The sequence below is a fragment of the Capricornis sumatraensis genome, chromosome 13, assembly GCF_032405125.1.
Source record: "Capricornis sumatraensis isolate serow.1 chromosome 13, serow.2, whole genome shotgun sequence".
Classification (NCBI taxonomy): Eukaryota; Metazoa; Chordata; class Mammalia; order Artiodactyla; family Bovidae; genus Capricornis; species Capricornis sumatraensis.
In genome coordinates this window covers 70,026,722-70,044,072 of record NC_091081.1, presented here as the reverse complement: position 1 = coordinate 70,044,072, position 17,351 = coordinate 70,026,722, and the positions used below count along the sequence as shown (strand labels likewise).

The following is a 17,351-nucleotide window of genomic DNA, read 5'->3' as shown; positions in this document are numbered from 1 at the left end:
TTCTAGCGTGTGAGATGAGTGCAATTGTGTGGTAGTTTGAGCATTCTTTGGCATTGCCTTTCTTTGGGATTGGCATGAAAACTGAACTTTTCCAGTCCTGTGGCCACTGCTGAGTTTTCCACATTTCCTGGCTTATTGAGTGCAGCACTTTCACAGCATCATCTTTTAGGATTTCAAATAGCTCAGCTGGAATTCCATCACCTCCACTGGCTTTTATTGTGGAGATGCTTCCTAAGGCCCCCTTGACTTTGCACTCTAGGATGTCTGGCTCTAGGTGGGTGATCACACTATCGTGGTTATCTGGGTCATGAATATCTTTTTTGTATAGTTCTTCTGTGTATTCTTGCTACGTCTTCTTAATATCTTCTGCTTCTGTTAGGTCCATACCATTTCTGTCCTTTATTTTGCCCATATATGCATGAAATGTTCCCTTGGTATCTCTAATTTTCTTGAAGAGATCTCTAGTCTTTCCCATTCTGTTGCTTTCCTCTATTTCTTTGCATAGTTCACTGAGGAAGGCTTTCTTATCTCTCCTTACTATTCTTTGGAACTCTGCATTCAAATGGGTATATCGTTCCTTTTCTCCCTTGCCTTTCACTTCTCTTCTTTTCACAGCTATTTGTAAGTCCTCCTCAGACAACAATTTTGCCTTTTTGCTTTTCTTTTTCTTGGGGATGATCTTGATCACTGCCTCCTGTACAATGTCATGAACCTCCATCCCTAGTTCTTCAGGCACTGTCTTTCATATCTAATCCCTTGAATCTATTTGTGTCTTCCACTGTATAATCATAAGGGATTTGACTTAGGTCATACCTGAATGGTCTCGCGGTTTTCCCTACTTTCTTCAATTTAAGTCTGAATTTGGCCATAAGGTTTTTATGATTTGAGCCACAGTCAGCTCCCAGTCTTATTTTTGCTGACTGAAAAGGGCTTCTTCATCTTTGGCTGCAAAGAATATAATCAATTTGATTTCGGTATTGACCATCCAGTGAAGTCCATGTGCAGAGTCTTCCCGTGTTATTGGAAAAGATTGTTGTCAGAGATCCCAGGGTGGCTTGGGCAGGGCACACAGACACTCATATGTGCGTCTCTAAGTGACCCTAAGCGTCTTTTCTCCTAACCTGAGAAGAGGCTCCAGTAGTTGCATCACATGGCCTTAGTTTCCGCTGTCACATGAAATCTTCCAGGAACATTGTTCAAACCTGTGTCCCCCTGCATTGGCAGATGGATTCTTAACCACTGGACCACCAGAGAAGTCCCTAAACTTCTCATTGACCACAAAGCTCCTTCCACATGTTAACTCTGCATGGAGGTTGGTGTCCATCCACAACCCCGCACCGCTGGTCACTCATTCCCTCAAAGATGGCAGAATAAAAGGACATTTGCTCATCTTCTCCTGCAAGAACTCCAAAATTACAACTCGCTGCTGAACAACCATGGACAGGAGAATGCTGGATTCTGGGAAAAAAAGAATTGGGGAAATGTGTGTGCTCAAGTCAGGGAGAATACAGATAGATAGATCTTTAAGGGGAAAAAGTCATGGAAAGGAAACATTTTTGAGAAATCTGGGAAAAGTTTGCTTAATTTCACAAGGTTGCTTATGACTGATATCCCATAATTATCTCATGAGCACAGACCCCTGCTGATGAAAAAAAAGAGAGAGAAAAAAAGAGCCAAGTACATTAAATCTGCCTTAGGCACATGGATTGTCCTTAGGCATTAAATGGCTTCTTTAGAACTGTGGCTCCTGGGCAAGAGGTTATTTTCATGACTACTATATTTCAACAATTGCATTCTTCCTCCTTGAATTTTGCCTTGGTTTTCAGATAATACTCTCAAGAATCTTAAATGAATACTAAAAAATACTAGGATAACATGATTATTAAATGCGTTGCTATAATTTTATTACTTTATTTCTTCTCATAGAGAACATAATATTTTTGTTGATTAACAAAGTAATAGAAGAGAAAAACAATACAAAAAATGACCTCTTACAAATATAGTTGGTTCTCAAAAAATGTGTCTCAGGTGGGTATGAATATAGCTGTACACCTGCCAAGATTGTTCCATCAGATGTGTTGTGTGGTACAAATTAAGAAAGTGACATCTCTAATGAAATAAACACTTGCAAAAATATTCCCTGACCTTAGAGTTTTCACTGGGAAATTTTGCTAGTAACACTTTCACTGAAGGAGGTTATATGACTTAACCAGGTCAAATTTGATAATATTTATAGCCTTAAAAGTTTAGAGTGATTGCTCTGTCATTGGCCTGGAGTTATTATTAGGGAATGATAGGGAACACAGAGAAGACTTGATGTAATCATAAATTTTCAACGTCCCTCTCCTCTCTATTGGGGTATGGAATTGAGAACCATTTGCCTTGCATAATTTAATTAACCTGTCACTTTATTTTGGAGGCTTGCTAATTCATGATCCAAAAGGACTGATTGATGGAGCATTGCGAGGACAAAAGCTAGATGTTGAATAGAATTAACTAGCATAAGCATAGTGTAAGAGTAGAATTACTTTTGAATTAACATCAATTATAAAATGAGTTCAAAAGATTATTTACTGCTTAAGCTGGAAATTCTGTGGTTTAGTCACCTGAATTTTTAAAATCTGACTAGAGTTCCCTGATTTTCCTTACTGAAGAGTTAGAATAATAATTAAATGTAGTAACAACAATATTTTAATTGTGCCAATCATTTACCTGATATTACTTTAATTTCTATTTACATATATATTTTGTATTCTCACAGAAAGTTGCAAAATGAAAACTATTATTAATGATTATTGAACTAAGATCAAGGAGTTTCTATTCCAATTTAGTTTACAAAAAAGATATTATGGTGCTAAAAGAAAAATGAAGAATGTATGAAAAATGAAAGAACAGTCACATTTGCATTTGGGAGACTATTCTTCAAAACATTTTAAGTGCTAAGAATCATTTAGGAAAGGTCTTCCAACTATCAGTTTCCTAAATAATATTAAAGAGATAGTCTCTTTTAGACTATTAGAAAGTTATCTTGGAAGCTACACAGACACGTGTTCTTTAGAAGCTGGCAGCATTTATAAATGAAAGAAGGAGACTGATAAAAAGAGCAGACATGCTAGTTACAAGGTAAACAAAACTATAAACTTGGTCTTTGAACAATAGTCTTTTCCTTGTTTGGGGGGATAGGAGTATATGTATATGCCTAGCACTAGTGGATGTGACTGGTGACGAAAGTAAAGTCTGATGCTATGAGGAATAATATTGCACAGGAACCTGGAATGTTAGATCCATGAATCAGGGTAAATTGGAAGTGGTCAAACAGGAGATGGCAAGAGTGAACGTCGACATTCTAGGAATAAGCGAACTAAGGTGGACTGGAATGGGTGAGTTTAATTCAGATGACCATTATATCTACTACTGTGGGCAAGAATCCCTTAGAAGAAATGGAGTAGCCATCATGGTCAACACAAGAGTCTGAAATGCAGTTGTGGGGTGCAAACTGAAAAAAAAAAAAACTACAGAATGACTTCTGTTCATTTCCAAGGCAAAAAAAAAAAAAATCAGTATCACAGTGATTCAAGTCTACACCCCAACCAGTAATGCTGAAGAAGCTGAAGGTGAATGGTTTTATGAAGACCTAGAAAAGGAAAGATATACCCATTTAAATGCAGAGTTCCAAAGAACAGCAAGGACAGATAAGAAAGTCTTCTTCAGTGACAAATGAAAAGAAATAGAGGAAAATAATAGAGTGAGAAGACCTTCTAGAAGGAGATACCCTTTTTCACTATAGGGTACTGCAGTGCAAAACTAGGAAGTCAAGAGATACCTGGAGTAACAGGCAAATTTGGCCTTGGAGTATAAAATGAAGCAGGGCAAAGGCTAATAGAGTTTTGCAAGAGAATACTCTGATCATAGTAAACACCCTCTTCCAACAACACAAGCAAAGACTACATATGGAAATCACCAGGTAGTCAATACTGAAATCAGGTTGATTATATTCTTTGCAGCCAAAGATGGAGAAGCTCTATACAATCAGCAAAAACAAGACCTGGAGCTGAATGTGGCTCAGATCATGATAAATCATGAACTCCTTATAGCCAAATTCAGACTTAAATTGAAGAAAGTAGGGAAAACCACTAGACCATTCAGGTATGACCTAAGTCAAATCCCTTACGATTATACAGTGGAAGTGACAAATAGATTCAAGGGATTAGATCTGAAAGACAGAGTGCCTGAAGAACTATGGACAGACGTTCATGACATTGTACAGGAGGCAGTGATCAAGATCATCCCCAAGAAAAAGAAATGCAAAAATGCAAAATGGTTGTCTGCGGAGGACTTACAAATAGCTGAGAAAAGAAGAGAAGTGAAAGGCAAGGGAGAAAAGGAAAGATATACCCATTTGAATGAAGAGTTCCAAAGAATAGCAAGGCGAGATAAGAAAGCCTTCCTCAGCAATCAATGCAAAGAAATAGAGGAAAGCAATAGAATGGGAAAGACTAGAGGTCTCTTTAAGAAAATTAGAGATACCAAGGGGACATTTCATGCACATATGGGCACAATAAAGGAAAGAAATGATATGGACCTAACAGAAGCAGAAGATATTAAGAAGATGTGGCAAGAATACACAGAAGAACTATACAAAAAAGATATTCGTGACCCAGATAACCACAATGGTGTGACCAGCCACCTGGAGTCAGACATCTTAAAGCACAAAGTGAAGTGGGCCTTAGGAAGCATCTCCACAATAAAAGCCAGTGGAGGTGATGGAATTCCAGTTGATCTATTTCAAATCCTAAAAGATGATGCTGTGAAAGTGCTGCACTCAATAAGCCAGGAAATGTGGAAAACTCAGCAGTGGCCACAGGACTGGAAAAGTTCAGTTTTCATGCCAATCCCAAAGAAAGGCAATGCCAAAGAATGCTCAAACTACCACACAATTGCACTCATCTCACACGCTAGAAAGTAATGCTCAAAATTCTCCAAGACAGGCTTCAACAGTATGTGAACCGTGAACTTCTAAATGTTCAAGCTGGTTTTAGAAAAGGCAAAGGAACCAGAGATCAAATTGCCAGATGGATCACACTGCATATGCCAGATCATCAAAATGGCAAGAGATTTCCAGGAAAACATCTACTTTTGCTTTATTGACTATGCCAAAGCCTTTGACTATGTGGATCACCACAAACGGTGGAAAATTCTTCAAGAGTTGGGAAGACCACCTTACCTGTATGCAGCTCAAGAAGCAACAGTTAGAACAGGACACGGAACAATGGGCTGGTTCCAAATCGGGAAAGGAGTACATCAAGGCTGTATATTGTCACCGTGTTTATTTAACTTTTTGCAGAGTACATCATGTAAAATTTTGGGCTGGATGAAGCTCAGGCTGGAATCAAGATTGCTTGGAGAACATCAGTAACCCCAGATGCTCAGATGACACCACCCTTTTGGCAGAAAGTGGCAAAGAACTAAAAAGCCTTTTGATGAAAGTGAAAAAGGAGAGTGAAAAAGTTGGCTTAAAACTCAATATTAAAAAAACTAAGTTCATGGCATCTGGTCCCATCACTTCATGGCAAATAGATGGGAAAACAATGGAAACAGTGAGAGACTTTATATTTGGGGGCTCTGAAATCACTGCAGATGGTAACTGTAACCATGAAGTAAAAGACACTTGCTCCTTGGAAGGAAAGCTATGACCAACCAGGTCCTTTTGGACACAACTAACATGAAAATTAGTCTTAAAGGAGGAAGAAAAGCACATTTCATAGTTTGCAAAAAAGGAATGTTTTCTTGAAGATTCTGCAATAATGAAAAAGGAGGATCAACCTAACTAAAGTCCTTAAGAAAATAGTATAAATATTAATACTATCTAAGGCTTTCCCCAGTTGCATACTGTTACAATTTGAAAACTTTAATCCAAAATAAATTCAGTACCTGTGCCATGTTGAACCAACACTGCCATAGATCAGAGGAGTATTTTTGTCTTCAAAAAGTGACTTTGTATTAAGTCAGTAACAAAGGTAAAGGTAATTTATTCTTTCTCTCAAAAAATGTGAGATGTGCTCATTTTAGTAATAAGTAGGTATGACTTAAACCAAATTCCTTATTACCAAATTCAGACTGAAATTGAAGAAAATAGGGAAAACTGCTAGACCATTCAGGTATGACTTCAATCAAATCCCTTATGATTATACAGTGGAAGTGAGAAATAGATTTAAGGGACTAGATCTGATAGATAGAGTGCCTGAGGAACTATGGAATGAGGTTCATGACATTGTACAGGAGACAGGGATCAAGACCATCCCCATGGAAAAGAAATGCAAAAAGGCAAAATGGCTGTCTGGGGAAGGCTTATAAATAGCTGTGAAAAGAAGAGAAGTGAAAAGCCAAGGAGAAAGGAAAGATATAAGCATCTGAATGCAGAGTTTCAAAGAATAGAAAGAAGAGATAAGAAAGCCTTCCTCAGCGATCAATGCAAAGAAATAGAGGCAAACAACAGAATGGGAAAGACTAGAGATCTCTTTAAGAAAATTAGAGATACCAAGGGAACATTTCATGCAAAGATGGGCTTGATAAAGGACAGAAATGGTATGGACCTAACAGAAGCAGAAAATATTAAGAAGAGGTAACAAGAATACACAGAAAAACTGTACAAAAAGGATCTTCACGACCCAGATAATCACGATGGTGTGATGACTCACCTAGAGCCAGACATCCAGGAATGTGAAGTCAAGTGGGCCTTAGAAAGCATCACCACGAACAAAGCTAGTGGAGGTGATGGAATTCTAGTTGAGCTATTTCAAATCCTGAAAGATGATGCTGTGAAAGTGTTGCACTCAATATGCCAGCACATTTGGAAAACTCAGCAGTGGCCACAGGACTGGAAAAGGTCAGTTTTCATTCCAATCCCAAAGAAAGGCAATGCCAAACAATGATCAAACTACCGCACAATTGCACTCATCTCACATGCTAGTAAAATAATGCTCAAAATTCCCCAAGCCAGACTTCAGCAATACTTGAACCATGAACTTCCAGATGTTCAAGTTGGTTTTAGAAAAGGCAGAGGAACCAGAGATCAAATTGCCAACATCTGCTGGATCATGGAAAAAGCAAGAGAGTTCCAGAAAAACATCTATTTCTGCTTTATTGACTATGCCAAAGCCTTTGACTGTGTGGATCACAATAAACTCTGGAAAATTCTAAAAGAGATGGGAATACCAGAGCGCCTGACCTACCTCTTGAGAAATCTGTACGTAGGCCAGGAGGCAACAGTTAGAACTGGACATGGAACAACAGACTGGTTCCAAATAGGAAAAGGAGTTCATCAAGGCTGTATATTGTCACCCTGCTTATTTAACTTATTTAACTCTGCTTTTGAACATGCTATCTAGGTTGGTCATAACTTTTCTTCCAAGGAGTAAGCGTCTTTTAATTTCATAGCTGCAATCACCATCTGCAGTGATTTTGGAGCCCAAAAAAATAAAGTCTGACAATGTTTCCACTGTTTCCCCATCTATTTCCCATGAAGTGATGGGACCAGATGCTACATATCTTTAGGGATACATAAATATGTATTAAAAGTGCAAATTATGCATTTTCACTTTAGAGTTTTAAAAATTTTAAAAATTAATATTAAAAACTATTATGACAACTTCAGGGGTGATGGAGGTAGGAATGAGATCAAAGAGGTGTTTCATATTTTAAATAGGGTGCAGGATAAATATTAATATTAAAATAAAATAAAATAGAGACCTAGTTTGAAGATTCCCTAGGCAGACAAAACCAGCAAGCAAAATTTAATTTATTTCATGAACACGAGCAAAAATTACTTCTTGTATATATGTCTGATAATCATAAATGAAACTTTAGTCACCTTTTTAAATAAAATGAGATAATCACTTTTAACCAGTCCCCTGCCATCTGGAAATCCCCACTGTAATAACCAATCATTTTGAAAGTTAAACAGCTTTCTCACTTTCACTTTATAAGCCATCCCGGAACATGGTGCCTCTGAACTTCATACCAGTTTCAGATTTGAAGCATCCCTGTTCACAAAAGTCTATTTCTCACTCAATAAAAGATTCATATCAAGTAAAGCTCTCTGAATTTTCTTCTAATATCAGTGTACAAATATTTTATGAGTGAGGAAATATAAGGAAGAGTAAAGAAAATAAATTTGATAGTCAACAGATGAGATGTCCTCACAAGTTTGAAAGTTTTCTGGAGTGGAAACGCTGGATAAAGGGAGCTAGAAGTATAAGAGATGGAAGTTAGAAGTCAGTTGCCAATATTGAGTGCAGAGATGTAAGATTTAGGGTGGTAACAAAATCTGTAATAGATCAACACAGTGGATGGCTGTAATGTGGAGAAAAAGATCATTACTATTGAAGAGGTCACAAAGCTATAATACAAGGGCTGCTGTGTAGGGAAATCCTCTCCCTGGAATTTGAAATTGATCAGACTGATAACAGAGTGATAATGGGGAAGAGGGCTATGGTCCAGTTTTAGAGTATTCATAGGTATAGTCTGTCAGTCTGTGCTGACAGCAAAAAGCAGGGGCAACAGGGTAGAGTCTGATTTTAAAATCTGATTTTTTGGTTTAATTGTTTTTGTTTTGTCTTAATAAAAAAAGAAGAGAAAAAAATTGAAAGTAAATGAAGAGCAAGGAGGGCATAAACACCTGCTGGTCTAGGCACATGGTGGAGGAATGGTGGGAATTTTACTTGGTGATACTCCAAAGAAAGCAATACTCCAAGAGTGTAACTAATTTCAGTTCTATCTAGATCATGAAGACAATGTCCAGAAAAGGGACTGAGGCTTGTTAGAGGCAGTTGCTGTTGACTTTGTCCACCGAACGTGCAACAACTCACATGTGTGGGAAGGTGTGGGGAACTGGAATGGGATGGAAATCAGGTGGTTCGATCATATATACAGCAATATATATACCAGGATACTGAAGAATGGCCTGGGAAACTTGGGCTTCTAATAGCACTGTAAAGCATGATAGCGCTAGCCCTGGCCATGTCTATAGGAAGGGAAATAACTGATTTAAGTTAAACACCCTGGTAAGCAGAGAAAGAAGATAAGCTTTGTCAGCTTAGAGTTCAATTTTTTCTGCTTTCCTCAGCTCTTCTGTCATCATTCTTAAACACCCAGTTCTACTCAGATCAACCACTTCCTCCTCATACACTGATCAAACTATCACTGTGGTATCTTTGTTTCTCTATGAAATTGAGATGGTCTTTTAGATCTTGGGTTTCCTTTTGAATCCCTGACAATACCTAGCAAAGTGCTGGATGCACAGTGCATGTTTAATAAATAGCTGATAGATTGGGCTATAAATTTCATTTGTCTAGGTTATAACCAGCACTCGGGCACTCAAAATATGGCTGTAAATTGGAAGGCTAAAGATCCCAGCTTTTATTACAAACTTTTTCATGTTTAAAAGAAAATCTTGGGTTGCAAAGATTTAGCCATTACTCTTGCTTCCTTCTCACCTCTTCACAATCTAAGATTTATAAAAACAGAAGTAGTTGCTGTGGAGACAATTGCTGGGCCCTAGAGGAGCTATTTGAGAATAAAAGCAAAACAGCTATAATATTCAATAGCAAGACTTCACATTAATCTTTTTGCCTTTAATGATAAAACTGAAAATAAAATACAAGAAAAAAAAATGTCAGATACTGTGAACTCACTCTCTTTGTTGCAGAGTTGATAATCTGAGCCATACCAGTAGGTGCTACCCCTTGTTAAGATACTGAAATCATTCCACACTGGTTACAAAATAGCCATTACCCCTGGACCTGCCCTGAGACACTCCCAATGGCCCTAGCTTCCCAGTGCTTGCCCCGTATCCTCCCCATTTCCTCCTAATCCAGCAACTGACGGTTAATATCCAGTTAAGCATAGGCTTAGTTAGCACTGTGACTGTAGCAGACACACCAGTTGTTCAACATGGCGAATTTATCAACTGTTAAAGACAGTGAATCATTTCTGACTGTATTTGTCAGGTGTTACAAACAAGAGTCCTATATACATGATTTATGTGATCTTCCTAGGATTTTACATTCTTCTAAAATTGTCAATTAACATTTAAGACTTTAGTGACATCAAGGGATAATCCAAATCTTTAGCTCCTTCCCCCAAAATTGGAAATCCTGGCAACGCTGGGCTTTCATTTGAAGAAATTCACAGAGCAGAGTATGAGTGCCCCCTTTAAATGCTGCATACACTCTCTACTCACCAGGCTTCATCACATTTCATTGTTCACCCAGTGGACTGTACTTTTTCATGTAACTATCTTCCCCTGTGTGTGTTCAAGTGTCTGTGCCCTGCTCCACAATAATCCCAAATCAGATTCCCTGGGGCTGGGTTTGGTTCTAGACTTTATGGGTCACTTGGTGCAACACCAGCTCAGTGTAGGTACACTCCTGCTCTGCCTCCCCCCTCTTCCAGGTCCCTTTTGCCTCTACCGATTGTAACAGCAACTCACCCCCCTTCTCTTCTAATTCAGGATGGCATAGCCAGACTTTGCAGACAAGAAAACCTTGTCTATGGCACCTACATTCCTAAATAGTTGGAGAAAAGATCTAGAATTGAGGAGAAGTGTACACTTTAGTCTAGATGTTTACCACCAATAAAAGATAGGAATGAAATTTTGTGATCTCTGCTATATATCTATTTTCTCAGTAAGTGAAAAATTAATATCTATGGGAAAAGCTTCTGCCAACAATTACGCTGCTATTTTGGGGGAGAAAGAGCTCTATTAGGTACAGGTTCAGGGCTTCCACCTGCTCACTTACAATTTCCTTTCTTAACTGTGACTGCTATCTACCAGTATGTGAATTACCAGCTGCAGCTAATGATAAACCATAGGGAATGTTTGAACACTACATTTAATCAGAAGCCTTGCCTCAGTTTTCTATTCTGCATAACATACCACTCAAAACTTGGTGGCTTAAAATAAGTTGTTGATTTGTTCATGATTCTGGTGCTCAGCAATGTGCGCCAGTCTGGCCGGGGTCATTCATGCCCTTGTAGTCACCTGGCAGCTCAACTCTGATCTGAGATGGTTCTTCACATATGTCTGACAGGGGAGCATCTGGGTTCTCTCCCACTTGGTGGACCCAGCTTCTCGACATAGTGGACTCAGAGCAGCATTCCAAGAGGGGTTGAACAGAAGCTTCAGAGTTCTCATAACATCACTTCCACTACATTCTACTAGTCAAAGCAAGGCATGAAACCAGTCCAGGCTCTAACCACCAGGAAATAGCCTCCAGTTTCTCATAGAAAAAGCTACAAAGTCATAGGCTGTGGATTCAGGAATGAGAGGAGTATCAATATTACTGCCTTCTGTGCAAACAACCTGCCATATTCCTGTAGCTAGAAGGGACAAAGTCTTGGGTTCCACTGTAACAAAAGAGAGGAATTATGATTTAAAAAAAAAAAAAAAACTTTCAAATATACTGGGATCATATACATTGGAAAGTCCCTAGTGAGATGGAGAATGGAAAGATGACAAAGCTTCTGAAGTTGAGTCCTGATTTGGAATTTATCAAAGAAATTATAAAGGTGGGTGGAAAAGAGAGGTGGGAATAAAGGGCAGATAGTGAGGGCAGGAGGATTTGACAGGAAGAATCCCAATGGGAGAACCTGTTTCTTGAAACAAATGTCAACCAGCTGCCACAGTGGAACCCAACCTCATTCCTCCTGTCTCATTTTCAAAACCTGGGCTGTCTTTTCTGATCAACCCACCCTCCTTCCTCTCATTCTCAAGTGTGGGATCTCTGCATCTCAGACCTGATTACTATGGTATTATCCAGCCAACTCCTCCAGATTTTCCTCTTTTGGTATGTCTTTTGTGTCACACCTACTTGGCTTTTTTTTTTTTTTTAATTCTTTCTGAATAAGTAAAGTATGTTCATATTACAAAATTCAAAAAGTACAAAAGTTACACAGACAAAAACCAGAGACAGAAAAGCAACTTCTTCCTAAAACATGGCAGAGCCTGGATTTGAATGCAGGCTGACGTGGCACCCATGCCTTCGACCATGGATGGCACTGCTGAGTTATAAAATCAGGGCTTCTCATCAGTTCTGCTCACAGAGAAGTTAGAAATTACATTTTCCTCCATCAAAACTAATAAATCGACCTTGATTAGTGAGAGAGAGTGCATACTTGCACTCTTCTTGGCTGAACCAATAAAGAATAAGAAGACTCACAAGTAGTCAGCATTGTACCTGTCACAGAAATATGAAGACACCAAACACTACTTGTAAGAAAACATGATATATTAACTCTGGCAACACTTGTATACCATGTCATGCCAATAAGGACAAAGGAATTGAAAACAGAAATTGAAAGCTGGATGTGACCTGCTTCTATCAGCTTCTCTGGCGTCAGTATGAGATGGAGGAGGAGAGGAGGCCTTTGGTCGGCGGGTGATTAGCTCCAGAGAGAAAGGAAGGTCCTCTAGCTCTCTCCCCATGTCTAATTAACCTTCTTACTTGAAAACCACCTTGGAGGAGAGACCTCTGCCCTTTTTCTTCACCATCTCACTTAGGAAAGGGACATAGGGAGAGTCCGCCCCTCCGGGATCACGCCCCCGGAAGTGCAGTGGGCCCAGGCGTAGGGTCTCCGGAAGCAGTCGATAGTCACTGGTTTCCCCGCACGTGACTTAGCACGTGGCTGAATTCTTGGCCCCCAGGAACCTGGAGCCTCTGGCCTCGGTCACTGAGGCTGTGTAGTCCCTGACTGTCACCGACCCATTCGTTGCAGTCAGCGAGAAGGGCTACCTGCCGCCCCGCCGCCCCCGGCAGCCCCTCAAGGTTCATCTGGCCCTTCCCCATCTGCAGCGCCAATTATAACAAGGCTTGGAAGCTAGACGCGCACCTATGCAGGTGGTGAGGGGGTGGGGAAGAGACCCTATGTTTGTGACTATAAGGAAAGCTGGGCGCTGAAGAATTGATGCTTTTGAACTGTGGTGTTGGAGAAGACTCTTGAGAGTCCCTTGGACTGAAAGGAGATCCAACCAGTCCATCCTAAAGGAGATCAGTCTTGGGTGTTCACTGGAAGGATTGATGTTGAAGCTGAAACTCCAATATTTTGGCCATCTGATGCTGGCCGAAGAGTTATTTGAAAAGACCCTGATGCTGGGAAAGATTGAGGGCAGGAGGAGAAGGGGACAACAGAGGATGAGATGGTTGAATGGCATCACTGACTCCATGGACATGAGTTTGGGTGAACTCCAGGAGGTGTTGATGACCGGGAGTTATGGCGTGCTGCGTTCATGGGTTCACAAAGAGTTGGACATGACTGAGCAACTTAACTGAATTGAACTGATGAAGGGTATGGCAAGGCCTTGGTCAGGGACTGCAATCTCAGCCGCCACGCCCTGGTTCACACCCATAAAAAGTCCTTTGTACAGCTAGCGGCTGTGATCAGAAATTCAACACAAAATAAAACTTTAAGAAACATTTTGAATGCAAACATGTAAAACCAGCAAAACAATATGCATGTAGTTTCAAAGGTTGTGAGACGACCCATCAGCAACTGAAAATCCACCATTGCCAGCACACCAACGAGCCGCTGTTCAAGTGTGCCCACGAGGGATGTGGAAAACACTTTTCCTCTCCCAGCAGTCTGAAGCAGCACAGGAATGCCCACGAGGGCTATATCTGTCGAAAATAATGTTCTTTTGTGGCAAAAACATGGACAGAGCTTCTAAACATGTGAGATAGTCCCATAAAGAGGACATAATCTGTGGCGCGTGCCAGAAAAACATTTAAGTGCAAGGACATCGTGAAGCAGCACATGAGGATGCACGCCCCCAAGCAGAACTTGTGCTGGTGTCCACGGGAAGGCTGTGGCCATACCTACACCACTGTGTTCACCCTCCAGAGCCATGTTCTCTCCTTCCATGAGGAACAGCACCCTTTCGGGTGCAAGCATGCTGGTTGTGGCAAGACCTTTGCCATGAAGCAGAGCTTCAGCAGGCATGCTGGTGTGTGTGACCCTGACAAGAAGAAAACCAAAGTGAGGCCATCTAGTGAGAAGTGGAGCCTGGCCTCTACACTCAGTGTGTACCTCCCTCCTAAGAGGACACAGGGCCTGGCTGTGCCATGCCCAGAAACGGGGAGCTGCCGAGCTGCATGGAAGGCCACACGCTTTCCGCGTCGCCATGCTGACCGCAGCTGCACACCCGACTGTGCTGTGTGGAGGTCCACAGACCAGCCAGCTCAATTCTCTCTCCCAGAAGCACGTGTTTGTTAAAGTCACTGGGGCAGGACACCTGATGCTCCATCTTTCTCGTCTTTCCCATTTGAGAGCGTCTCCTCCCGGGGTGCCTGGCGATGCTCTCCCTCCTTTTTGCTCTAGGGAGGAAGAACACACATCACAACCTTGCCCCCTCTGATGGGCTATGGCCTGGATGAGAAGGTTGCAATTCCAGACATGGTCTGGATGAATCTTTACATGTCTCCTCCTAGAAGAGGAAACAAAAGGCTAGTATAAAACCAACACCTCTGGTTCTTTCCGGTGTTAATGCTTATCTAATACCCATAAAAGCCAGCATTCTTGAATTGCTATATAAGGAATTTGCTAAGTCAAATCATATAGACCTGGTTAAGCTGATGGAAACCTGTACAATAACCAGGTGGTTATACAAACTCCATGTAACTAGGCCAATGCACTAAAGGCTTGATAGTTTGGAATCCTCTGTCATGGCACCAGAGAGGCTGTGTTTGACCCAGATCACCCTCTCACAAAAAGTGCAGAGCAGTGGATTTGGGCACTGGCAGGGCCCCCTTATCCCCCTAGGTTGTCAGCCCAGTGCTATTCCCAGCTGTCCTTCACAGAGTCATTGAAGTGGTTAGAAAAAGACAGACATGTGGTTCTAGAGATTCTGGGTGGGCTGGACTGGGCCCAGGGCCTGGGTCACTCTAGCCTGGAGCTAGGGCTGAAAACCACTGGAGTAAATGCTGCCTTTATTGGCTGCTAAGCTGTGTAACTCCGAAAGCCAAATCCTCCAGACTTATCCTGGGACTGTAAACTGACACTTTCTAGAAGAATTTGACTTGAATGCTTCTCATAGGCATTTATAGAGAGGAATCGGACTTAAAGAGATGAACCCATACAGTTTCTAGTTTTCCTATTTAAATGTTAGACCCTCTAGAGTCTGTGAAGTAGAATAGTATACAGCCCTTAAGTTAGGAAGTAGTGTTCTCACATAGCGAAGTACTTACATTATGGTGGAAAAAAGCTGTATACATTTTGCATTTTGAAAACCCAGTTAGAAAGCTGCTACCAAGACTGGACAGAATTATTAGTGACTTTTCTCTGCCTTTATGTTTTCCAGGTTTTCTACAGTTATATTTGCAAGATCAGAAAACAAAAAGACACAAGCAGTCACTCAGGCCTGTTTTCAGTTACCATTTTGTTCTCAGGCTCATCCACACTCTTCCCTTTACTGTAATCTAGACTTGATATGATTTTTTGATCCACTGCTGTACCTGTTTACTCTTTGTGTCCAAATAATGTTGTCCAATATTTGAAGAAAAATTAGTTCCTTGGTCAGGGCGGGTCCTAGGTTGAAAAGAGTGAGATCTGGGGCTAGTCTTTAAGGCCTGTGTTTCATCACACATTCGTCCTCAGGTCTACACTGCTATAGGCCCTCCTGTCTGCCTGGTATTCATGGTTTCACACTCCAGTTAAATAGAGGACACAGACGCAAGGTGAAATACCACTATTTTAGTTGCCAAGTAAGAGTACCTGAACAGGGAATGCTTCCATTTATCATTACCACTGTTTGATGAAAGAGCAAAAGAATGGTCCTTTAAAGAGAACCAGGTAATCCTTTTTTTTTTTTTCCTCTTATTTTGGGTGGTGGATAACAAATGTTCACTGTATTTTTTCTTCATGCTTTTTAAATTTAAATGTAATTTTTCAAAAAAAAAGAAAAGAGACATAGGAAGAAGAATGATCATTTTGGTTCTGAAACACAAATCTTGGTCTTTGGGTAAAGCATCTAGATATATGTATGCTACAGATACTGCATGGTGTTTTCATTTGTGTGTGATCCTGCAGTATTTTCAGGAATGTGCACACTGGCCATAAAACATTTACCAACAGTACCTTCCATGTGGTACACGTGCAAGGCCCATGGGTTTTGAACATTGGTGTTAACAGCAGAAGGAGAAGAGGCAAGGTCACCTTGCCTGCTGGACTGTGCACAGCTCCATCCTACAGTCAGGCAGACTTATCTGAAGCTGGACTTTTCAATCACTCTTTACTCTGTTAAATTTCTGGTAACTCCTTCCCACTTATTACACACAAAAAATGTCCTGCTAAAAGAACTTTATATTTCTGGTCATTTGGACCTATTCTGTCATAAGATATATTTGTACCCAAAGGATAGATTTTATCCATTTTTGGAAAAAAAATCATGTGGGCAATTTCTGATTCTTTTAATCAGTCACCTAAGCCACTTAGACCAATGAAAGATAGGCTGATCTCCCTGCTGCTAAAGGAATGAAATTTTCCTCTATGCACCATGCCCATGTTGGCCTGGATTTTGGCATTTGTAAACAAAAATATTTTCCCCCAAATAACATTAATTCTCAAAGCTGGAGTTTGAATCCAATTCCTCTTGTAGAAGAAAATTCTTTTTTTTTTTTAATTTTCTCCTTTCCCTTGAACTGATAAATTTAGAGGAGGTTAATAGGTCAGAAGAAGAACAGTAAGAATGCTTCTTCTATACATTACATAAATTCCTATGATTCAACCATAAAAACTACTTACCTGAACACCCTGTTATTCCCCATTAAGATAGATAAAGGCAAGGACATACAGGGTGATAAGATTACTTGTTATACATAAGAGGCTGCCTGGATTCTCAGAAATACCAGACCATGCATCTTCATAAAGTGTTATTCTACTTCATATGATATAGTTTTGTAAAAAAGGGAAAAAGGTGTATGCACATTTGTAAAATATGCTTTGAATGTGTATGTAAAAATTTTATACAAATTAACTATATTTAAAATGACAGAAATTATATCTGTTGTGTGATGTATTGTCCTTGAAAGGTAAAATCTGGCACTGCCTTATCTCTGTGGATGCATGCGTGTGTGTGTGTGTGTGTGAAAGTAGAAGGGAATAAAAATAAGGGTGAAGGGTTCAGTTTCCTATTTGCATTCTGCAGACAGCTGTATACCTTCTGTGTCTTTAGCAATTGCAGTCTAAGTATGGAATTTGAGAACATGACCGCCAGGGTTCTTGCTCCAGTAACAGAAACACCAAGACCAAGGCAGGCAGGGCCCAGAGCCAGGCATCTCATGATCAGGCAGTCATATCAA

The 17,351-nt window shown here is 40.3% G+C and overlaps 1 pseudogene; it reads left to right on the top strand.

Moving 5' to 3' along the window:
- The first annotated feature begins 11,496 nt into the window (after window positions 1-11,496).
- On the top strand, window positions 11,497-14,183 carry LOC138089576 (transcription factor IIIA pseudogene; annotated as a pseudogene).
- Window positions 14,184-17,351: the final 3,168 nt, after the last annotated feature.